This window comes from Tympanuchus pallidicinctus, unplaced genomic scaffold, assembly GCF_026119805.1.
Source record: "Tympanuchus pallidicinctus isolate F22 unplaced genomic scaffold, pur_lepc_1.0 scaffold3, whole genome shotgun sequence".
NCBI classification, from domain to species: domain Eukaryota; kingdom Metazoa; phylum Chordata; class Aves; order Galliformes; family Phasianidae; genus Tympanuchus; species Tympanuchus pallidicinctus.
In genome coordinates this window covers 62,332,515-62,358,566 of record NW_026294747.1, presented here as the reverse complement: position 1 = coordinate 62,358,566, position 26,052 = coordinate 62,332,515, and the positions used below count along the sequence as shown (strand labels likewise).

Here is a 26,052-nt window from a genome sequence, read left to right as displayed (position 1 = left end):
TTGGAATGCCATCTCTTAGAGGATTGGAGCCTGTTATTTCTCAGTGCCACACAGACTGCGGTGGTTTTCAGGCTTGGTTCAAGTGAAAGAAATATTGGAGAATTTCACCCTCCAGAATAAGCATGACCACTGGGCTAAAGGGATTTGCTTTATACTCAGAATTGGTGAAATAAACTGCTTCACTTTTCTCCCTTTATATAAGCTGCTTGATAGCACAAATAGGTGTGACCATTGCTTGGTGCAGCTGAGCCAGCAGGAGCTGTGAGAGTAATCACACAAGCAAAACTGATTTGTATTTTTCTAAATTGGTAAGGCCTGTGCAAAGAGATGAAGCATTCTGCTCAAAGTTCCCTCTTTACTCTTTCCCACTGCAATCATGCCTTGACTGAGAGATGCAGCATTTCAGACTTGAATGAAATCTAGATTAAACATCAAGCTTATGAAGCTTGCTCTTTGACCACGTGCACAGAGGGGATGATGCATCTGGCATCACGTCTAGATGATCTTAGCTCCCTCTGCTAATGTAAATAGCAGGTGCTTATTCACAGCAGTGTCAATGCAGATAGCGCTGAGCGCAGGGCTGGAGCAGAGATGTGTATAATGATACCACATTGGTTGTCCTCCTCCTGAAGGGACAGACTTCTTGAGCTCAGAATCTCTTTCTCCACAACTAGAAATATAGCGCTTATAAATGATTTTGAGAGCCAGCAGATTTGCTATGGGGCACTGACACATCACACATGAGCCAATTTCCAATTGCTGCTATTTAGAGAGGGGCAGGGGGGGTGCATTAATGTGATTCTTTCCATGATCAAAGTTGGAGCATGTTTCGGGGCCAAGGTAAAGATTTAAGAAATACTGCCTGCTTAAACTACCTGGGGTTTTTGTACACAAAAATTGAAATGAAAAAGGAAAATGAACAGCCATAAAAGAAAAGATTTGAAATGTAAATACATGGAAGAAGACAGAAAATTTGTGCCACAGGGGACTGGTTTGTATTTCTAGTATTAATAAACAATTAAGCACTGTCTTAAGAAGTTGCAAGGGTAGATTTGGTTCAGGGCATGTTGATCCATGGGTGGCAGAGCATGTGCCCCAGACTGAGGTAAAATTTCATGCTGCTCCCAGCCAATCCTAAAATACAGCAACCGTCTAGGAAGCTAAATAATGTTCTCTCAGGATGAAAATACCACCACAATTTATTTGAATACATCAGAACAATGTGCGTCAAGTAGTTTTGTAGTGCAGCTTTAACTAGGAGTAGACATCTAATGGGCTGCTCCTGTTCATGAGCCCTATGGGGAGAAGGTGCAGGATAAAAGAGGAAATCCAGATCAGAGGATGCTTTATTCCCATTAATTATATCACAGGTAACCAGGATGGCATTGCATTCCTCCCACTGTAGGGAGTAGGAAGGGTTTGCATTAGGTGCCCTGTTATTACAAGGCAGACCTTTCTAACACTAATTCAGTGACGACTTCACTAGCTGGCTTCATTTACTGCCTGAAAACCTGTGATGGGTGAATAGGAAATGGATCACCAGTGGGCTGTTTTAGGGCATACCAATAAGATGAAGTGAAGTAGAAGGTAGAAACACCTATTACAGTATTCACACACTCATCTTGTGCTTAGCTGAATGTGATGACAGTGATTCACATGAATATAGATAACTAGAATCAAAGAGCCATTTCAGTAGGAAGGGACCCTAACATCTACCTAGTCCAGCTCCCCTGCAGTGAACAGGGACACCTGCAGCTCCATCAGGTGGTCAAAGCCTCATCCAGCCTGACCTTGAGTGTCCTCAGGGATGAAGCACCCACGATCTCTCTGGGCAACCTGTGCCAGTGCTTCATTGCCCTTATTGTAAAAAAGTGACTACATGTAGCTTTGCAGCCAGTTTTGCATGTGTCTGGGTGTGGTGTACATCTGTGGGTAAGATATGTTTTGGAAGACAAGGGATGTGACGTATCTCCGTCTGTGTTGTGGTCTGTGCCTCTCTTCACACTAAGACATGCAGGAATGAGAGTTTGTTGATAACTACTGCAAGCATGCTTACAGGGCACAAATCAACATCTGACCATATGTGTGTGTACTCCTTTAGTCTATCTGTCATTCTGGTGAGAGATGGTAAAGCCAACATAGGTATATAATGCCCAATGTACATTCTGAACAAGATGTGCTTTCTGAAACCCACCATGGCAAAACAGTTTATAGGAAGCAATCAGCCAGTCATGGTGTTCAGCAAAGCAAGAGCTCCATCTCAGGCCTCTTTTCCCATTTCATACAGTGGATCTGTGCCAAAGGGTGGTCCCAGGACCTCCCTTCTTCAAAAGAGAAGGTGTTTGGCCAAAAGAAGGCAGCTGGGTCTCGGGGAAGGCTACATATTCAGGGTTGGAAAACTTTAAAAAAAAAGAAAGAAAAGACAGATAGAAATAATTTTTCTGTAATCTGTAAGGGATCATCAATTCCAAAAACTGCTCTGGGGAAAGACTGCTCTGGAGGTCTCACACAGTGGTGGTTAGCTGGGATAAGGAGCCTCAGATTCTCTTTTTCTTCATTCTTTTCTCTTTTGCTGACTGTTGCAAGAACAGATTTCCCAGGTGGGAAGGAAGTGTAAGACTCAAATCAGACACAGATACTCCGTAAACTAACAAAACCTCAGAAAGACAAGAAGTGTCTAGAGATGGGGCTGCACCGCCAAACACTACAGATCTGAAGACATCCAAAAATGTTCCACCACCTCCTTTCAGTGCCACCATAAAACATATCTTGGCTCCATTTTGGCTGATTTTTTTTTTAACAGTGCAAGATGTTCAGATTGTCCCCAGCCTGCTTGGACCGGACACTGCATGAATAAAAAGCAGCCACTCCTTTTCCTCCCCAGGGTGTGAGCTCTCTTATAAATCCCTCCGGGAGCAAAAGGAGCAAACAAAAGAGAATCATAGAATCATAGGATCATCATAGAATGGCTTGGGTTGGAAAGGGTTATCATGATCCTTGGTTGAGATCAAGGATCATGAATTTCTAACCCCCCCTGCCAAAGGCAGGGCCACCAACCTCCACATTTAATACTAGACAAGAAGAGAAAAGGAAAAGGAAAGGAAGAAGACAACTTCCTTGCCTTGCTTTGCATTGCCTTGCCTCACCTCCCCTTCCTTGCCTTCCATTCCCTCTCCTTTCCTTTTAGAATTGAGCACGTATTGAATGGTTGTCTGAACATTGCATAGTTATCTGGACTGTGATTAAGAATCAGATGCTGTTAGAGTCCCTTCCTCCCTGTGAAGTCTTCTGAAGGCTGATATAAATAAAAATCCAAATATACACCATTACTGACTGCAAGTGTAAATTAGTACCATCAAAATTTCTGACTTCTTACTGATTTTCACATAGGACCTATGTTGATAAAGGTCTGAGGGAATGTGACACTGATATTTCATACTGGTAGCCAGTTTGTATTCATGTTCTTCCTTGCCATGTCCTTTCCAGGTATGCTTCTTTCCTCTCCTCACATCTCTGAGTTTCAGTAGATGTCGGTTCATTTAAGGGATTGATAATTTTTCAGTGATTCCCAGTTCTGCCTCTGGGCAATGAAAGATGCAGACAGGAATTGTAATCAGCATCTTGTGAACAATTGTGTGAACAAGAAATGTAATGAGAATCACTGAAGGACTGCTCTGCCTTCTAAACCTGCAGCAATGAATCTCCCCCAGCACAAATGTGGCAATTTCTGAGAATAATATCCCTTAATACTCTGCAGATCTCATTTGTCAGATCTGATGCAGGATTGCAAAATACAGAATAAATGTCCTTGGACAGAATCCTGTAGGACAGAAGGACATAATATCTTCCTTGAAGTATTTGCTGGGGGATTTCCGTGGCTAAGTGTCAACATTTCCACCTGAGCAGATAGCTTGAATGTTTTTTTATTGTTGCCTGAGAGGTGGTCAATACAGTTAATAAACTGGAGCCTGATTCTTCTCATCCTAAAGTCCATGCTGAAGGTAGAGCTTATTAATTTTTCCCTCCAATTCTTACTTTTCTCTGCTGGCTATTGAGAGACTAGCTCAGCTGTGTGTATTGACACTGCAGGCATGAGGGCTCCGTTCACCATCTGCTGCTATTTGAGGGCTTAATATGGGATGTTAATCCCCCAAAAGCCAGACGGGTTTGGCCACTGGCATAGGTCTGCATTGCAGAAAGCCATGGGTAGCAGCCAGAAGTTATTTACAGCTAGCTGATGCTGACCTCTTAGATTGCTTTCTCCCTAATGTTTTTGTGGGTCATATCCCAGGTAGGACTTGGGATGATGAAATTCCTTTCTGCTGCTGCTGTACCATGTTGCCACAGCTTCTCTCAGCTCTGTGACCCTACAATCAAGGCAGAGCAGTGTGGTTATGTATAAATCACAGAACTGATTTGCTGAATCTCTCCAAACTGCTGAGACATTTCCACTGCCTTTGGCCACCCAGTGCTTACCTAGTTGACCTCTGAAAAACCCCCGTGTCTGAGCATGCCAGTACTTTCTCAGTCTTATTTGGCTTGTTTCCAGAAATAACTCTGCTATTTTACTCTGCTTTTTTTAAAACATGAACCCAAGGCTAAAATTGTTTAAGGTACACACTCGTATGCATCCACATTAATACACATATTCAAGTACAATCTGTAAAAAGGCCAATTTGTCAATAGGAAGAAAGTCATTCAGAAATGTGAGAGATGTACAAATCCTCCATTATTTAGCTCTGAATGAAATAACCAGCTCTTTCATGAGTTCAAATGTACAGTGTGTTGCTTTGGTGGAGTTTACCTCCTTTCCTCATTGAAATTTTCTGCTTTCTCCAAAAGGAATAGAGAAGGAAAGCGTGGAATGGAGTGAGGTTGGCAGACATGAATCTGAATGCATATTTGAGAGCCCATGCAGTTTAATGTAATTGGCATATAAGTGTATTTTTCTCCAGATCCCCAGACTTTTCAGTTTGCCATAGGATTGCAGGGTAGCATTATCTATGGACAGTGTCGTTATTTCTAGAGCATTTATTGCAGCAATGCACCGCTCTCTCCTTGTTCCTCAGTATTTATAGATGGTTGGGATGCTGTAAAAAAGGTTTATAGTTAGTAACTTTGGACTGCTAAAAGCAATCTGCCTTTATCTGATTCACTTTATCCTAAGAGATATCCAGATACAGTTCAGATAAATCACTAGAAGGGAGACTGGAGGGTAGGGACTGGTAGTAAAGGCCAGTGAAGGAAAGCTTTGTCACTGTCTCCAGAGAACAGAAATCTGTGCCTGCCTCTCCACTTCCCTGTGAGGAGCTGCAGGCCGCTATGAGGAACTACAGGCTGCCATGACGAGATGAAGGGCCATGCAGAGCTGCAGGCCATCATGAGGAGCTGTGTCTGTCTATTTCAACAGCCTCCTCAGCAGTTGATATACTCCTTGTCCTCAGACCCTTCCTCATCAACAACAGCCTTATGTCCCTACACTGTGGCACCAAATTTGCACCCAGTGCTTGAGGTGAGGCCACAGCACAGAGCAGGGGGAACAGTCTCTACCCTCACCCAGCAGTGCTGAGCTTGGTGCATCCCAGGGGACGGGAGCCCTTTTGGCTCCAGGGCACGCTGCTGGCATCCAATGTGTTCTCAACTGGAATCATAGAATCACCAAGGTTGTAAAAGACCTCCAAGATCATCCAGCCCAACCATCCACCTATACCCCAGTTGCATTTCTGTTGGGCTGCTCTCCAGACTCTCATACCTCTGCATGCAGAGCTAGGGCTGCCCTGTCTCAGACTGCAAAACCCAGCACTTCCTCTTGTTAAACTTCATGCAGTTGGTGATTGCTCAGCCCTCCAATCTGTCAGGATGCCTTTGCAAGGCCTTTCTCTCTCAGTTTAGTGTTGAAGGCAACAACTGCTGAGAGACAGCAGTGAATTGGATGGTTGAGACTGGCTCTAAGGAGGAATTTTTTACTGTAATGAGCATAGCCAAGTGGTGGAACAAGTTACACGAGAAGGTTGTGCAATCTCTATCTTTTACTGTTTTCAAGATCAAACTGAATAAAACGACCTGTCTAATTTGAGAGCTGACCCTGCCTTGAGCTGGAGGCTGAGTCCTCCTGATATGAAGTAGGGTCACAAACAACCTTGGTGTTTGTGCTTTCACTGCAGAAGTCTTGAGTGATATCTTCTGGGGTCTGATGAACCCTTTCAGTTGTCTTTTTCTCACTTGATCTTCCTTTGATGTGGCTCCTTGCCCTTTGGAATAGATAGGGCACTCAAGGCTCAGTATGGGTAGCTCCTTCTCAAAGAGGCCATTGCTGTCCTCTTAATCTCTGCCATCTGCTCTGGTTTAGAGCCTGTGGTACTGATGTCTGCAGAGAGGTGTATTTGTGGAGAAGAGCTGTGCTTTAGATTTCACAGCTGCACCAGTTAGTGAGTGGGGAGGATGAGGGGAAATGTCATACAGATTTCTTGTGGTTTGCTAATTTGGGTTTTGCAGGAAAAAAAATAGAGAAGAAAAAAAAAAGGAGAAAACCTCACAGTTGTATATTTATCCTGAAACCACTAAATTCAAGCTTGAAAGTATATTAGGCCATTTCAATGCACACAGGAAAACTATTGTTGAGCAAAATTGTTCCTCGGTTTTACTACTGTAATATACGGGCATGTGTTGGAGTTTAGAGACTCCCTAAAGAGCAGCTGTTGGCCTGTAGCAATTTAACTGAGAATGTAGCTATGGCAAGCTGATTATATTTCTAAATCTGACTTTGGCTATCTTCCCCTTTATCTTTGATCTTGTAGGCCTCATCCAACAGCCACCTCAATCAAGACGTATGTGCCTTGGAGATTGATGAGGTTTGGATCAGTCTTGGATAGCACAGAGGTTACAGCCAAACATGTACTTAGTTTTATACCTCATCCTTGCAGTGGGTGGGAACAAACCTAAAATAAGAACAGAACTTTCCATTCCCCAGGGAGGGAAGCTGGTAGAGGCTTTCCTAAGCACGTATGCATCAACTTGGATATGTACCACTACAGCTGTAATGCCACAAAAGTCAGGCACCTAAATTGGAGTAGCACTAGGAGCCTAGATACCCTGTGGTCAATGGAGGTGTATAGGTTCTATTGAAATGTGATTTAAAGGAAGGATCCAATTTGCTGTTCTAAACTGTCCTTTCATGGAAATTTTTAGCTGCCAATTAAAGAAGGAGCTCAGAAAGGTTAAATTCCTAATGTAAATACCTGGGTCATATTTAGATCCATATCTAGACACTCGCCCACCCAGTCTGTGCACTGGGTGTTCTACCACCCCTCACAGCACAAGAAAAATCTCATGCCAGTTCAGTTTCCTCACTGCAGGTATGTGATGTCTTCTGAGATTCCCTCGGCTAAGTATCTTACCTTCTAGGATACAAATGACAGGGAACAAAGGAAAAATCTAGGTAACCCACTGGTTTTACTGCTGGAAATGGCAGTAAGTACCTCTACTTTGGCAGTTGATTTTATCCCCAGGTTTACTTAAACTATAATAAGATTCAAGGCACTCCATTAATGTACAGACTGCATACAGACAATTGAATTCAGAATGACTGAAATCTTTGTGGTAGGGTTAATACTCCACTCCAGCCCATGGAACTGTCAACGTCCCAGAATATTAACTGTTGCCCTAAGAGTGAGAAAAAAAAGAGACCCTATCTGGATGCCTAATGATGATCAACACCGTAACTGACCAAAGAAGAAAATGGAGCAGCACGATGCTGAGCCTTATTGCTGATTTCATTTAAATCTAGTTACCTGGCATGTCATTAGCATAAAGATTGCCTGATGTGACTCAAATTCACATTGATACTGTGTGGAGCTCTGAGGAGATAATGATCTGCATCCCCAAATGCTGCAGTTATATTATCTCAGAATTCTTTACAAACTAGTAACCCTGAGTTTCATAAAAACAGACAGGGCTTTTAAGTGTAAACCCAGTACTTGTCTTTATTTTTAAGGCAGATTTCCTTAGGCTCTTCTGACTACAGTCTCCAGTGGAGGCATTTTCATTTATCCAAATGAAACCACATTCGCACTCCAAATCACAAGACCTTCTGGGTAGCTGGTAGGATGTTCTATTCTTTAGTTGGGAAGTCAACACTGTTGCCTTGGAGTAAGTTTAAGACTGATGGGAGGAGGAGGAACGTTGTGTTCATATGATGGCTACTGATATTATTTGAGAACAGCCCTGATTGAGACTTTATTGTCAAGATGTATTTGAAATATATATATACATTTTATGCTCAGTTTATTGTGTTCTCTAGTGCACCATATCTCTTCGTTCTTACATCTATTAAAACCACAGATGCTAAATAGAAAATAAGTCACAATAACACCTCGTTCCTCATAAGTAGTGTTTATTTGGGTGGTTAATGCCTTATCTAACTATTGTGCAGATACCCCAAGAAATTTGTGTTAAGAACTGAGTCTCATCAAGGTAAACAAATCAACTTTTAATGACTGACTCCTTGCTATAGCATTTAATAAGAAAAAGGTCAGGAAAGAGAGGCGAGGCAGCAAGCAAACCATTTAGAACAGTTCTCTTTATAAAGAACATGAGAAAACATAGGTCTGCGTGCCAAAATCAGCAACAGGGGAAAGTTTTATACAGTGGTCCCTATTAAAATGTCTACAGATGCCTTTGCAATTACCCTCGCAACACTGTTTCCAGATATTTCTGAAGCTAAACATGTATTTGATACTAATTGCAGAGGACAGCATAAGGAAAGTTAATTGCTAACCCCAAAATCATAGTGACCCACATGAACTTTACTATAAAGGGGATAATCAAGATTTATGTAGGTTATTTTAGGCAAGCTGTGAGCAGTAATACATTTCCAGACCACTTACCATGGTACTGAAGGTAAATTTAGGCACCTGTCTTACTATCTCAGATTTTTGGCTTTATCTCATGATCAATTTCCCTCACTCTGATCCCTGCACAACCAACAGGGGAAACAATGGTGAAGCACAAGGCACTTACAGAACCGGACTGAACATGAACCTTTTTTCTTAGTAGAAATGAAGTTCTATTGCCAGTGACCCGAGCACAAATTTTTGTGTTTGGGATACACAATTCAGCTTCAAAACCTTGGCCAAACCACAGCTGAGAGACTCCAATGCTCTGTTTTTGACACCTGACTTTACCAGAAAATTCATTACTTGTGCTGGATGTGGCATTTCCCTTGGCCTTTCCTCTCCATCTACAAAACAAAGCTATAATAATTTCTTCATCTACTCAGAAATGACTCATCTGTCTTGTCACAGAAATCAAATTACATTTTAGATGACTGAAGCTATCCCACTAGATCTCCAGTTATAAAGTTAGATGATCATGTGTTGGTCTCGTGTCACACCTTTCAGTCCTGTGCAGATGACCCTGAGTGCCTGTCATTATAGAAATGTGTGCAGCACAAAATGGGATTTGAACTTAGTTTGAATCTCTTGAGAAAGTCACTAGAAAGCACATCTACTGTTACCTTAAACAGAAAAAAGATTTGGTTAAGAAATAAAGGCATGAATATACACGTTTTATCAGATCTAACAATAAACTTGGCATAAATCTTCTAGGAATCTGGTGTTCCTGCCCCTGTTTGTTGCAGAGGAGTTGGATTGGATGGCCTTTTAAGTTCACTTTCAAATCAAAATACAGTATGATTCACTGAACCCACTAGAGGAAGGAAAAGAAGTTATTGGCTTTCTTACAGTAAAGAAAACTGTGGTCTTCAGTACTGAGATGCAGGTAAGCAGAAGTCCAACCTACTTAAAGATGTCATGGATTCTCTTCTGATGAAATCACTAGAGAATTCTTAGGGAAATACCAGGAAAATATGAATCTCCTCAGTCAATTATGTGAGTTATTCTCCAATACATTCATTGCTGGAACTTCTTTAGTTACATATCAAATACCTCAGAGATGTTCAAATGACTTTTTCCTGCAAAAACACAGCTTATTTGGCTCTGTTCAGTCAATACTCCAGCTCTGTATATTCTTCTATCTTTGCAGGTGCCGATCCCTGCCTGCTCATGAGTTGCAAGTCCTTTTAGGTGGTGGCCTTGTATTTGAATGAGTGGCTATGAAGGCTTTAAATTGCAGCTCAGAAAGCCCTATCATTAGTGACAGTAGACAGGAATCTCTGAAAGGGAAAGAAATCTTTGAGAATTTGGGAAGGGATAACCTTAATGGTTATTGCTGCCTTACTCAATGCTTAGCACTGGCTTTAAACATCATTTCATACAAGCTGGGCTGTCAGACATGGCACAGGATCCAGAGAAGAGCTATGCATTTCTCATATTTCAGATGGAGATCAGATAAGAGAACCTATGGTATTTTCAGTTTCATTAAACGCTTTGTGTTAAGGGACTTATTCCTTCAGGCATTAATTCATTTTGAAGATGTGTGCCCATACACAGGGAGCAACATGTGGGACAAGTGTGAGAACTGATGTCATTGTTTGTGGAAATCTTGAGCTTCAACGTTCAGAAACTTCATTTGAAATGCTGAGGAAGGTCCCATCATTTCCCATTGCCCTTTTGTTTCCCTGGTAGCTTCTGAGACGAGCAGTGCTCTAAATTTCACTGACTGAGTTGCCTGGTTTCCTGCTAACTGAAACGAGATCTTTCACAACAACCATTTCACATGCAGACATTTGCATGTGTTCCCGTAACACTTGAGTTTGAATCTGCAAGCTGAAACTACCTCGAGTTCTGCATTACTCAGTTAATCATTTGGTGAATGTGGTTAACATTTCTCAGAAGTTCTGCAGTATCTCACAGGAAGCACACTTCTAAGCTGTACCTCCCTAACACTGAGTAACTTGCCTTAAGCAATTGCCTAGCATTAAAATAGACACTGAAGGAGAGTCTCAGACAACATTTTGTTTCAGAGCTGGGACAGGTTAAGAGAACGCATGGATTTTACCGTGGATCACTGAGAAGGGAGAAGTTGATAAGATGTAATCTGATGAAGAACTTGAGCACTCGCAGTTCAGAAATCTTTCTCAGTGCATCACTTTGTTCCTTCTACTGCAGACTTAAAGCTGAGTGCAACACAGTGCTGCAGCTCTTGGTTTTGAGCGTGAGATAACGTAAACCCTGTGAACCCACTCACAGCCTGATGAGCTTTACGGAGTCTTCCAGCATTTTGTTTCCACTTTTTACTTACTCGTTTTTGTGGTGGAAAACAACTCTGGAAGCACTTTTCAAGAAAGCAACATCAATGAAAAACCCAACTGTTTTCAACTTGTCAGTCTTTAGTTTGAAGGGGGATCCAGTAACAGCTAAACTCAAAACTGCTTCATCCTTAACAGGGGCCATTAAAGGCAGTGTTCAAAAACAAAGGGCATCATCCATTTATGAAAGTTAATGGAGCAGAATGTTCATTTTAGCTCCGAGTTATATTCACGTCTAGTTCTGGAATGCTTACTTGCAGAGCTTGAGTTTTTAACACAGAGCAGGTGCTGGAAGGAGAAAATCAAGAACAAATTGGCCAGACACATGTCTTGTCAGGAACCAAAATAGGCCATCAAAGCAGGAGGTGGAGGAGATCAGGTTGCAAGATGCATCTCATCTAGGGCAAGATCGATGCTATCGTTTGTGTATGATTGAGAGAATGTGTGTTTATGACTTCCTGAGCAGATTCTGAGGTTTATAACCAACTGGTTTCAGACTCTTTTTGGACGTGACTATCCCCCACCGGAATTACTGTGTTTTTCTTCCCTACAAACAACTGTAAAAATGAAAATGCCCTTCTTTTTAAAGTGCAGTATTTCAGCATCTTTTTAGTCACATCCTTCTTAGTTTCTTTTTTTGATCTCAAGCAAAAATACAGTCTTTCTTCTCCATTTGTTTTTTTTCTATTTTCCTTTTTTTTTTTTTTTTTTTTTTTTGTGAAAGCAAAGGAAACTAGTGGCAGCAAAATCTGGGAAAAAAGAGACTGAGAAATACAGAGAGACAAAATATATATTTTCAAAGCATTAAGAAGTTTTATTATTTTCAATAAAAATTTTGGTAACTTTCTTTGAAAGGCAGAAGAAGGACTGCTGTGCTAGAAAAAAATCACTGCATTAAAAATTCCAACCAACAAATCAAGTAAAATAGTCTTGGAAGACTATTGTAGTAGCTTTCCACTGTTTCTGTCAGTGCTTCAGCACTGTCAGCATTGCAGGTGCCATATCATAGTCTCACTGAATACTTCTCCAGCATTTGCAATGGAATTACGTGTAATTTGGAGAAAGCCAAGTCTGAGATGCACATTCTGGCTCATTTCCAAGTCTGAGTATCCCAAAGCAATTAATAGTTAACAGATTCACTACAGAAGTCTAAGCACGCGCTTCTGATAACAAAGCTGTGGATAATCCAAGTCAAGAGTATTGCACAGATCCTGATGTACTAAATGATCCTTTTGTTTTAAAAAGATCTTCAGCTATGGGCATTTGTGTTCAGTCTGACTTACTGGTTGAATGATTAGCTTGAATATAAAGTTATTTACAATAAGGGCAATCAGGGACTGGCACAGGGTGCCCAGAAATGGTGATGCCCTATCTCTGGAGACACTCAAGGTCAGCCCAGATGGGGCTCTGAGCACCTGATGGAGCTGTGGGTTTCCCTGTTCATTGCAGGGGTGTTGGACCAGATGGCCTTTCAGGGTCCCTTCCAACTCAAAAGATTCTGGTTCTATGATTCTGATTTGTGTTTCTTTTACCGTAGTCTCTAGATAGAGACATACTGACTTCGTTAACCTCTTTCTTTATCCTTCTTAACCCTTTTCTTCCTTGTGAATGCAGCTCTTTGCCGCGCTCCTTGAACTTATGACACTAATATGGGAAAAGAATCTCACTTCAGAGCCCTTGCCAATGGGTTGAACTAATTCTATTTTAAGTTGTAAATGGTTCCTGTTGCCAGAGATTAAGCTAGTTTCCATCTCCAATGAAGGCAGAAAAAAAAGGTCCTGGACCATAACTGCCATTAGGGAGATTTAGTTGGATGCCATGATGAAAATACTAAGGATGATGAGTACTAAAAGTACATTATTGGGGTTGGAGAAAAGTCTCTAGTTTTGAGGGTATGCAAGAGAAAGGTAGATATCCATCCTTTATACACATTCAGGTAGTCCACTTCTCTAGTGATAAGAAACAAGAGTCATTCTATATTTTGAAACCAAAATCAAGAAATTCTAAGCTTTGGGAAAAAAAAAAAAAAAAAAAAAAAAAAAGCCAACACCTTAGAGATCATTATACAACAATTCTTATGCCAAAATCCAGATTTCTTTTAAGCTGAGAATGACTTCTGGAAAGACATAAGATTATTCAGAATGCCCCACTACTGTACCCTTGGTTATGAAGTGGTCTGAGGGTCTTGAGCTGGGCAAGTCTGCAGCTGTAGCAGATTCAATCTTATAGAACTCCTCCAAACATTGATTCATACTTCATCCATTGCCAGATAACAGTTAAGAAACCAGAACTCGCACAGGTCCTTATCATATGAATGCAGTTGGATTGGCTTCGGTGAAGAAATTCAGGAGATGATTTCCAGCTGTATATCTGATACAGAAGGAGGCTTTTCCCACAAGCCTCAAATTTTGTGTTTCAGCCCTTTTGTGCATTCAGATCAGCACTGGCCCACAGTGTATTTGATGATCTACTACCTCAGCTGGAAGTTCAGCAAGCCAGCTCTGTAAAACCTCATTTGGAGGTTCACTCCCCTTCACAAGGTTCACTTCTCTCTCCCTGCACAAGAAACCTGATGTTCAGAACCAACAACACATACAGATTTCCATGATTTTTGCAAAAAAGAATTCAGTATGTTCTTGTTCTGCGAGATGTGAATCTTTATGTCTTCCTCATAGGTTTTTCTATATCAAAATCAGAGTGACTTCAGTGTAGCTATTCCCCAGCCTCAGCCAAATTCATTAAAACCAAGAGGATAATCTCTGCTTAGAAATGAGCAAGGGCTTCACAATATGAAGCTGGGAACTGATCTGGAAGTTATGGAATGGCAGCAAATCACTGTGTTGTACCTACTTAAATAGAAAGGACAGTTTATAGTGCCAAAGCTTTTCAAATGGCTTGAGACATACCAGAAAATCTGGAAGAAGTAAATTCTTTAAGTAAATGTGTTTTGTGACTCCATATTTAAGAGTATTACCGATCTATTAGCACAAAATGCATGAAGAAAGCCTACATTTTAAAAGCTATTTTTGTCCCTTAAATTGTATAAACACTTATATCTATGAAAAATACTCATATGGAATCAAGAAAAAAAAACCAAGTTCTCTAGGACTCCTGCTTGCCTGATAGTTGAACTGTAGCTGGATACTGCATAGATTATTCTTCTGCAGCTAGATTTTATTTTTGCTGAAGTCAGGATGTCCATACAGAAAATTAAACAGAGCTAAACCATGGATGTAGGCAACTTCCAACAGTTGCCACCCCATTATATTGTTAGCATAGCCCCTGACATAGCTTTGACTTGTGTTCAAGATCAAATGCTCAAACAATGCTTGAAAACAGCTGAAGAAGAGCACAGAGTAGCTTGCTCGCAATAGAAAGATCACTTGTGGCCACTTATTTTAGGGTCTGTGGTAGAGAAATCATCTATTTGTATAGCCAGCATCCAAGAGTAGGTTAATATTGTTTACTAGACTAGACAGAGTCCTGTGTGTTGGCCTTAATGGGGTTAAATTTGCAACATTCAGCTTTTTCCAGAGAATAACTAGACAGCTCAGTGTCATTATGGAGAATGAGCAGAGCTTAGCAGTGCTTCAGTCATAGAACCTATACACACACATAGCTGCATGCACACACTCCCTCCCAGATGGAGAAACATAGCCAGTGACTCAGCAAGGTCCCCAGTGGAAATCCTTCTCATGGGACTTGCAAACAATGCAGTGGTTAGGCACTAGGTCATGCAAAAGACAGAGCATGGATTAGTGGTGAGGAAACTGGAGAAGGAATAAAATATGCAAAATATAACAAAATACAGTTTCTTTCTACTGCTTCTATAATTTCAGTGTCTGCTCACCTTGTTTCAACACGCTGGCATCTACAACTATGGAATTACATTAGTAAAAAAGGGAGCAAAAGGAAAAACACAGTGGGCAAGCAGTGCCCAGATGTGAGATAAATGTAAGAGATTTTCCTTCTGCTAACAAGGACAGCTGTGGCTGAAAAAAATAACAGGACTTAAAGATTAAAAGTATTATTTTTTATGATTAGATAAGGAAAGATAACCCCTAATAGTGCATTTTATTTTTTTTGGAATAAATTCATGTCAAAGAGGAGATTCCCACAGGCAACACACAGAAACCTTTTCTAGAATGCAGGGCTCCAACACACAGAAAAATTCCTTTCGCAAGTGAACTTCAAATTCCAAATTTGGATCTTTTACTTTCTTCGATCTTCCATCTCCAGTTTCCTGGCTGTAAATTAATATGTGTTCAACTGTGATGCCATGAGAGTGCATTATGCACAGGTCTTCATGTATTCACAGTGCAACTTTAATATTAACAAACAAACCAGCCAATAAATAAACATAGCTTTTGTTAAAGCTATGTGTACCAGAGCCTGTTTTCCAAGGGTGGACCTCCTGCATGGTTTTTGTACTCTGAATGTTCCGCAGAGACTTTTTAGGGATCATGCTGGACATCATGTTTTAGTACTCCGGCCCCATTAATATCCAGCAAGATTCTAGAGGGATCCTTTATGTGTAAGACTCTCTGTAGTCTTCCATGTCCCATTGGTGTACTTCCACTCACAGCACATTCTCACCTTCAAAGGACAGAGCGTCTTAGAAAATGATTCTAATCTGGTTTAATTTCCTTTTATCTAAATAACATACAGCCGAGCAGCTCAGCCATGATGTTAAATCCTGAACAACTGTAAACAGCATGCAGAGGAGTTCACTACAGGGTGACTTTTTGTGATTTAAAGTTATCATTAGGGAATAAACTCAAAAAGTTCTCAGAGCTGTGGAAGCTAAAGGAGAGAGCAAAGTGTTATTTGGCTATGTGCTTTTTTTTTCTTTTTTTTTTTTTTCCCTTATTTCTGTGTGTTATGTTAAAGATGTGGCAGACAAGAGGCTATAGATGTCACTACGAAAATACGAGAACAGGTTCCTTTTCTTCTACTATGTGTTTTCCATCTCCTGTTCTCAATGAGTAAGGTGTTCACATAGAAACAACTTCCTTTAGGGTGAGTGCTCTGAACCCCTGTACTTCTACATCTCATAGGGATTAGTTGCTCAGCTACAGAGATAACATTGCTTTTCAAGACTCCATGACATCTGTATGTCATGCACCAGCAGGTAATTCAGAGCATGCATGTAGGAAATACAGGCCTGTCTGCAGACATTTTCATGCTCTGGTCATTTTGGTATGGATAAAGAAGTGGCTTGCTTTGTAAGGAAATGTAATAGGTGCAGAGAAAGAAGAGAGATGGGATTTTTCAGCTTACCCATCTTTTCTGGTGGGATTCAATGTTTTTCTACAATCTGGAAAGCATAGCAATGGTTTGGGGGAATATGCTGTTGACAAACATAAAAAATGAACCATATGAAATCAAGATCAACTCATCTGCATACTGAACTCACTGGCTACAGGACACATACTTGAAGACCATTTGGAAGATGATTTCAGTTGATGTTTTAGGCGTCTCAGTTGCACTAGGGCATCTCAGATAGGTCTAGATGCCTCTTTTGGCACTTTGCTATCAGATGACCAGAGTCCTGGCCTTCCTTTCTGATTCCTTCATTGTAGTTGAAACAAAACAAGAAAATCACTCCTCAGCTTAGTAGATTGTTGGAAGCAAGTGCAGATTATTTAATTAAACAGTAAACTACATTCTTCATGCTTTTGCTGATTTCAGTGTAGGCAAAGTAATATAGGTCAGCCAAGCACACTTTCCTCACATGGATGAGAGCCCAACTAGAATTAGAATGATGACTTCCCAGGACTCTGATGTTCAGTTAGGTAAGTAGGTTCTGTGTATGTGAACAGACCAACTACTTACTCTTGGACTTTCCAGCCTACATAACCCACAGACCAGTTGAGTGGAGTTAGGCTGGCCTTCAGTATGCATCCAGAACAAGAACTGAATTGATTTCCTTGGGATCATAGCAAAATAACTGATGTTTTTTGGCCACAACACATCCCCATCTTGCATAAGCATTACTGTAGCATGTAGTCTGCATTGATCTGGAGGATTGAGATAGGTTTCTACCAGGAATCTAGAGAACAAAGGTCAGAGCACTTCTTGGAAATGTTTTTTTTTCCACTCACAGTTCGCAAATGTATTTGTGATGGTAAAAGGACAGGCAAGACAGTTTTGGCAATGCAAATCATTATAGATTATTTGTGAACTTCTTTGAACTTAGTTCTTTCATTAAATATTGTTAAGTTCAAAGTATTGTGCCATTTGGAATTAAAACAACAACTTGAAAAAGAAATACAAAATAAAACCATACAGACAGGAACAAAACTTAAAGCCCACAACTAAACCAAATGACAACACCAAAAACCTATTAAAAAATCACTTTAATTTTCCAAAATTTGAGAGTTCTTCCAGGCTCAGGAAATTCTTTTTATCCCCTTTAACTAATTAGCTAAATGAATATCACTGCTAGATCGGTTGATTGCCTTCTTTCTGCAGTCTTACAGATGCATGTTCTGCCTTTCTAGTCTTCTGCTTCCTCAAGAAAACTCTTTAGTGTGTGTGTATTGTGTATGAAGTACTGTCTAGTTGTAGTATTGCTTACCTACACCCAAGTTAAGCTTCCAAAAAATACAACAGATGACAACTTTCCAACTTTGGAAAGGAGGAGCTCTGTACGCACTGTCTGTGATGCAGCCTAATAAATTACAGCTTGGGAAATAAACAAGACTAATTTCTTTAGCTCATCCTGTCCCTTCAAAATATCAAGAGTCAATGGATGACGTCAAGTCTGCGTGCTAGCTTTTAGCTTGGCTCACTGAACTGCTGTGGTCAGTCATACCTTGGCTCCTCCAGGAGCTTTCACACCTTTATGCACTTGACCTTTTTCTTTGTAAGACTTAGCCTCAACATTTTTATTTTATTTTATTTTTTTTACACTCTGCTCATTGTATGAAAATAAGCCCTAGCGCCAAGAAGCTGCCACAGAAAGATTTGGGTAGAATATAGTCTGTATAAAAAAAGATATTTCTTACAAGCTCTGAGCATTCTTGGGATCTTTGGAAGTTCCCTCTGTGTTGGGAAGCAGATGTTTCAGAACATCTGCTGCACACAAATGCTACAGTACTGTCAACGGCTCTGCTGCTATTATCCTGCAAAAGCAGAGTAAGATCACAGATAAACAAGAAAAGGATTGCATAAAAAGCTGTTGTTCATCTGAAAGCTTCCAGTGTGGTTCAGGAACTGTACAGGAGATCACAGTTTCTTTGCACCCAGCTCGATGATGGATGGTTATTTGCTATGAGGGATCTGAGATAATTTGATCAGGAGCAAGCCACATCCTTGCCATGCATTCTGCTGGCACTGCAGTTCAGCATTCCTTGGCCCTTGTAGCCCATCTGGCTGGTTGCTTCCTTCAGACTTTTGACTAAGCTAAATGGTCTTGCTAGGACCAGTCAAGAAGGAAGTAATATCCTGAAATTGCACGTTAGCCAAATGAGCATTTTTGTCTTCTTTTTTTCTTTCTTTCTTCCTTTCTAAAATTGAAAACAATTATTTATTTAGAAATTTCAATTGTTTTCATTCATGTTCATTTCCTGGATGATCTTTGCTTAAAAAAAAGAAAAGAAAAGAAAAGAAGAGGGAAAAAAAAAAAAGTAATAGTAATAATAACCCCTCTTCCACACGCATAACATACAAAACTGACAGACTACATTTTGCTTTGGGTTTGCCTTTTTTGAAACTCAAGACAAAGCTTGGAATGCAGTTCTACATTTTTACTAGTTATTTTAACACCAAGAAATAACAGCTGAAATAAAGACCCCACTGAGAGATGCTTTGAACATAAAGTGTAACATGCTCTGTGTGGCTCTGACAGTGTCACTAAGGATTATGATCTTTTGTTCAACATGAAAACACTGCATAAGTGGATCCTATGGTCTGTACTGTAACTTGGTGTGTTTGACATCCCAACTTGCTTTCAATCTACCAAATACTCCCATTGCGGCAGTGACTTTTTCTAACTTCTGACAGAAGTAGGGCTTCACAGATGACAAAATGCTCATAAATTGTGCATCTGGGACCACCAGCTTCAACTATGAATAGAGACTACCAATGGACTGGTTAAAAAAACAAAGGCATTTTGACTGGGAATGGTGGGGAAAAGGGTGTTGCAGTTTGAAAGCTTTCTTCCTGAGATGAACGAAACAGCCAAGAACCAGTTGCACTTGATCCTTTGCTCCTCAGCCCTATTTCACATACTTGGTGGCCAGAGTTAGTCTTCAGCTGACTTTCTTCTGAAAGCTCCTGAGTGCCATCAGAATGAAAATAACAGCTTTAAAAACACTGAAGAATTCCCTGAAGTTTTTCTCCACAATTATTTTTGCAATTGTCGTATTTTATAGTTGAAAGACACAGCTTTGTAACAGCCTCCAGGAAGAGAAAATTCATGTGAAAGCGAACTTTCAAGGCCCACAGCCTTCAATCCTAGTAGAATGTTTATAACATTTTCAAGGATTCCCATGGCTAAAAACACATCAGGAGAAGTTTATTTGTTTACAAAGCAGTTTTAAGTCATTGTAATTATACCAACATGTATGACATGAGAATTATTGATATTTTTTAGGTCAGATCTCTGTGGCCAAATGAAAAGCTCTTGATTGATCTCAGTGAACTCTCAGGTCTGTTTGGGTCAAATTCTTTCAGTGATTTCACTGCAGTTAGGATAGGAATCTGACTTCCCCAATTTCTGTGGAGCAGTGCAGCCTTGCAAGGGTTGAAAATCTCACAGAAAGATTTGGGTAGAATATAGTCTGTATAAAAAAAGATACTTCTTACAAGCTCTGAGCATTCTTGAGATCTTACCTGATGTCTTCTCTATCAAATCTCTTAATGATTGTAACATTTCTAGGCATAAAATGAGAGAGGTTTCCAAGTTTGATCAATGAACTGTAGGCATGGCCATCTAGTCAAGCTGAGATGCAGGGAATAATTCTTCACTTCTCCTACAGCACTGAAGCAAAAAGAGCAAAATTTTCCAAAGGGTTGAGACAACTTTCATGACTTGTAAACGTGTCTCACTTGGTGAGCAACAAAGAGGTTCCTGTTTTCCCAATGAAGATCTCCAGCTTCTGTTTGTCCAAGCACTGGTGACATTGCTGCAGCCACTGCTACGTCTTCTGACAAATTGGGTGGAATTTGCTCAAGTCTTTGTATGTATATGTCTCCACGTGTGCTGATCACTGAGAACATCTTCTATAGTTTGTGACAATTCAGTCAAGAAGTGATTGATTTATAAAGTGTGTGTCTAAAATGTGCCACGTGGAATCCACCTACATTTCTTTCTTTTTATTTTTAAGATTGCAAGCACCAGTCGTCTTCTTTGAAGAGAAATGGGAACTGAAATCAAGGTTAAAGGATGCTGAATAACATCTTTGGTGCTGAGCAGAGAGACTAAAGGGAAGTTATTTTCTTTCTTTATGTTTTGGTATCAATTAACTCAGCTGCTTTCCATGTCTGCGTTTCCTTTTCAGGCCTCTCTAACCTTTCTCCTCTCCTTAATATAAGGGCTATATTTCTGTCTCCTAATGAATAGCTGCAGCAACAGCAGATGGCCTGATGATGTGGTTTGGGCTCTGTTCTTGAGGATCCACTGTGTGCTTTGGAAACAGCTGAATTTTGAGCCATTTGGACACCATGGTCTGAGGGAACCAGTGAACCATATAAAAGCACAGCATCCCCTAATTTAGCAGTTAAAATAGTGGGAACAGAGAACACTGCTGAAATAGCAACCGGAGATAAAGATATGCTTTCAGGAAATACTCCACTGGAGGGTACATTCTTGGCAATTTTTTTTTTTTTTTTTTTTGCCACCACCACAGCTCAGGAAGGCAGGATCAGATGAAATAGTCTGCCCTAGGGAAGCTTGAGCAGCTCTTGATGTGGCATGCTTTCAGTTGTGTTGACATGGCACCTAATGCGGAAATAATTGCACGTATCCTGATGTCCAGAAGTAGTCTCTGATGCGGTTGTCATGTGGCAAAGCAGCCTGTAGCTGCTAGGACATCAGTCCAGATGTGAAGAAGCTCTGTTGGTTCCAGCAGCTAACTTTACAAATGTAGTAAAAATAGTCTTGGGAGGACAAGGTTTTTGTTGGCTCTGCTAAGACTAAAGGCATCCCTGTAGGCAAAATCAGGCTTAGCCATCATTATGGGTCAGACCCAAGGTCTGTGTAGTCAAAGAGAATCTATCCAGTGATTCCAGAAAGGCTTGGATCTGTCTCACTGGGGACAGAACAACAAAACATTGCTTTCCCCCAGTTCTCCCCTGTAAAACAATTTTAGAGCTCTTGCATCTGTCATTTTTCTCTTTCCAGACCCTCGCTCTCTCTTGCCCTCTAATATTATTTCTCTCTCTCTTCTTTGGCAGCAAACTGCTCTGGAAAAGTCAGAGGAGAAACATAATCAGGCTGTTTTCTTCACTCGCACGCCGCCCTCGGCATTGTCTCGGGTAACCAGGCTGCTGTTTGTTAACCATCATTGCCTGTTTCAAGTGGAATTGTTATCTGGAGCTCCAGGTTCATCAGGCAAACTGGTTCAGTGCAGCAAGAATACTGTTTTTTATTTGTTTATTCTGTTTTTTATTGCTCTTTTACAGGCACATCTTGGGATGAGGGACTTGTGTTTCTAAGCAATGCCACTGACTCCTTGTCCTTCCAATGCTTTCCTCTGCATCCAATAAACAGAGTTGCATCTGAAACTATTTGCTGGGGCTCAGATATTTTCTCATTGTGCTGTGCCACAGCTCAAATCTCGTAATAGTTCTTGTGCTTCCTTTCTGAATGCCACTGAACCTCACCTGTGTTTTGCTCATGTATTACCATGGCTTCTACCTGGATAAAGGAACAGGGAATCTGCCAGTAGGTCTAGCACAGGAATCCCTCCTGTGGATGAGTGACTCAGTCATTGTCTTTAGCATCCCTGCAACAAGCCCTCCACCAGCGTTTCCTGCTCCTTACCTACCTATAGGAAAGATAAGACAAGAAATGCAAAAAGTAGGGGCTCAACTACCTATACAAAGGAATCTAGTGTTATTGAAAATGCCTTAGACACAACGTAGTATGGGAGATATGACACAAGTCTTGCAAGAGATCTACCTCCTCCCAGAGCAGTACTGGGCACCCGCATAAGGTATCCAAAGGTATTGGATTAACTTGTGTGTAGGCATCTGAGTTATCTCAAGGCTGCACATAGATCCTATGCTAGTGCAGGAAACTGCACCTCGATATTGTAAGTTACAGCTCTTTGTTATCATTTTTACATGGCTTCATGCAGCCAAATCAGAGTTGTTCTTGAGAACAACCAGAATGTCCTTTATCCAAATCTAGATATCCTATTTTGTTTATGATACCAAATTCAATTGACTTGACACATGATAACTGGTTTCCTTCCTTTTGTAGCCATGTTTTGGTCTCTCTGAAGGATTAATTTCATTCTGTCAGGATATTTTTGCTTTAAGAATGAAGCTGCACTCTAAAATGAAAAGTTTTTTTCCACTTAAAAGGAAATGAACACTAGTTCTGGTGGAGATGCCTATTTTTGGAACAGGAGTCCCAGGAAACATCAGGAGCCCAAATTTGTACAGCTTTCCTATTGCAGGTTACTTAACACAGAGCTACACTGAAGTAATCCCATATCTGAGTGTATGCTAAGCCTTCCAGGGCTGCCTAAAACATTTACCTCTATCCCCAGGCCATGAGAAATTATGGAGGCAGTCCAGTGGCCTCATTTCCTTCTTTACATTGGATCCTCAGGAAACAGTACTGGAAGTATCTCCATCGAATTTACAGTCCTTCATGGATCCAGCCTCTAGTCCTCCTGCTGAGCCAAGCTTGAGCTGAATGAAACATGTCCTCTGGCTCTTTTTTTTCTACTCTTGATTGCATACAGAACAGCTTTTAGCAACTGCAGCCAGTCACCCCTGACCTCTGTGTCACTTGCTACACGAGGTCCAAGGTCTGAACAATGTAGAAACTAATTAATTCAATGCATGAATCCTTTGGTTTGATAAATGGCATGGCTGAGCAACTGCAATGACATAGCAAGGTCTCTGTATTGTACCATCCTGTAATAGATGGGTCAATCATGTTGTTGTTTTTGGGACATCCACGCTCTTGGAAATCCTGAAAACTTCAAAGGTTTTGGTCTGTAGAGTCTGATGAGTGGAGAATTAACAGAGAATGAAGGACCATGATTCACATTTCCATCTTGTCATCTGTTTTTTGCTGATCTGCAGCTGTATGATGCCTCTCCACTGAGTGCTGTGCCTAAGATAAAACAGCTTTTTTAGAGGTCTCCTCGCTAGCCATGCTTGGCCACAAGGCACAAGATACTCTTCGTGAGGCTGAGTCCTATGCAGCAATCCCTATGAATAGCTTGGAAGGGGCTTTTTCCATAGCATACTTGTGCTCAGTCCCTGGAGGTATTCAAGAAACAAATAGATGTGGCACTAATGGACACAGATAATGGGCTTGATGGTGATGGGCTGGCTGTTGGAGTAGATTATCTTAGTGGTCTTTCTGACCTTTATGATTCTGTGATACAGATGATCTCTAGGATAGGCTGGGCTGTTTTTGTAAGATCTGTTTCCCTCAGTTCTTCTCTTTATTCACATAAATTTGTAGTATTCTATTCATTTGTCCTCTCCCACTTTTCCTTATGTACCTCCTATACTTTCCAGGACAGGTCAGCAGCATTGCTCTTCCCTCTGATGAATGAATAACACACAAAAATTGCAATCACTTAAATGTAAAGGCAGAGATGGAGAACAAAGGAAGGGAAAACAAAACAAAACAAATTTATGCTTGAAACAAGTCACAAAGTTCTCATTCTGATTCATTTCAGACTCTTCTTTTTATAACGTCTCTGTGCATGATCTGCTGTAAGAAACTCTGTACTAAAGGAGTTTCCATCAGTGAGCAGGTTTGCTTTCTTTGTTCCTTTCCTGAAAAAGCTGTTGGCAGTTCCTTCTACACTGAGCTTGCAAGCTCAGGCTGATCCTGTCAGAATTCCTTTTTCATGCTTCTTGAAAGACTGGATTTAGACAGTTCACTGCATCATATTCAAGTGCACCCAGTGTGCAACTGAAACTCTTTGGAACAAAGAATATCCAATCTAGTGGTGAGGCTTCTGAAAATACGTATCTAATTCTCTGTACCAGAGATAAAACAGTGATTAGCAGAGATAAAACAGTGATTTAAACACTTACTGCCACCTGAGTGATGTACCTGGTGCAGAATAAGGGAGCATGCAATCAGTCTCCCCTTCTTTGCTGTGGATACTGCCTATGGACATAAAGAAGTTTATAGACACAGAACAGCTGCTGGAGGCGTTCAAGAACCATGGAGATGTGGCACTTGGGGACATGGTTTAGTGGACATGATGGGGGTGGGTTAATGGTTGGGCTTGAAGACCTCAGTGGTCTTTTCCAACCTTAATGATTCTGTGCTTTGTAAAGCAGAGCTGAGAAGCCAAGCTGAATGGGCTAACCAGCAGCTTACAGAGTCCTTTCTTTGACCTCTTGACTCATGAATATTTATTATTTGATGGATTTTTCTCAGAACTGCTACCTGAGAAGACAAATACCTGCACACAGGTAGCTTTTGGTGGCTGTCAACTGTTTGGTGTGCCTGATCAGACATACCCATTAACTCTGCTGGGGACCTGCTCTGGGCTGGTGGCATTTCCCCTTTAGGAGAGAACCACAGTAATATCAGTGCGTTCAGTTCAGTTCTTTTCTGTTCATGTTTGTGTTGGACTACACCAGGCTCAAGTTTGAATCAAGATGCCAGCTGTGAGAGATCATAGCTGATCTGTTTTAGTGCGAACTCAATCCTACCTATTCCCTCAGTAGATCCTATGATGGTTCTGATTTAGAAACAGAATTTAGCTTGCAGAAGTTCTGATATACTTGAAAGGTACATAGAACAGAATGCTCTCTAAAAAAGGATCAATGCAGGTGAACGATGGCTGGAAGAAGTCTGAGATAATCAAGCACCAGGTCTGATCCCCCCTGAGGTTCAGCAGCTGGATTTCTACATTTGTTACAAGAAACAGAGTGCTATTCCCCTACAGTCACAACAACAGCAGGACAACCATATGAGACTGATTATGTTACAATGAGCTCTGCAATGAAAGATATTTCACTTCATCTTTGGCTCCAGAACAGACTTTCTGGATGGAATGAGAAAACTGTCATAATCTGGAAACCAAGACAATGAACTGGGACTCAGGGGACTAGAATGGATATCTGGCTCATAAGAGTTTTAAGACCAGAAGGGACAATTAAATCTTATTATCTGATATGGAAATCATGGCATAAAAGTTTAAATGGTCACCCTTCTCCTGAATCCAGTAACAGGTGTTTGCCTTGGGAACTTTTGTCATAAAGTCACTCAGTCCCAAAACAGGGGAGCCTCATAGATTGTTCCAGTGGTAAATCAGCATCACTTCTCAATTCTCAGCTGAATTAATTTAGCTTCATATTCCAAAGTTTGGATTTATTTGATCCTTCTCTGCTAGGTAGAACATGCTAGAATATCTGAAACAGCTGCATAGCTCTGGCATATATGACACAGGACCTACAAACCACAGGTCTTCTGGGTCTTCTGGGCTGGCAGCTGCAATCCAAGCAGGATGCCCTGGGTCCTTTCAGATGGCACCAGGCACCTCTGTTTAAGTAACAGACCCTCCTTTCTTAACTCACTTTGCAGACACAGACATTGTGGCTACTTTTTTTTATTATTGTTATTAAATAATTTATTTAAAATATGAGAATCTGGAGTTAAATGCAGCCTGAGGTGTCACTGCAAAAAT

At 40.8% G+C, this 26,052-nt stretch overlaps 1 long non-coding RNA gene across 1 annotated transcript in view; it reads left to right on the top strand.

Moving 5' to 3' along the window:
* The window catches only part of LOC128086921 (uncharacterized), a 28,068-nt gene extending 6,128 nt beyond the window's left edge, over window positions 1–21,940 (top strand). The window contains exons 2-3 of the long non-coding RNA XR_008209597.1: window positions 9,606–9,777; window positions 20,539–21,940. This is a non-coding gene — a long non-coding RNA (uncharacterized LOC128086921). The remainder of the gene's footprint in view (window positions 1–9,605; window positions 9,778–20,538) is intronic.
* Window positions 21,941–26,052: the final 4,112 nt, after the last annotated feature.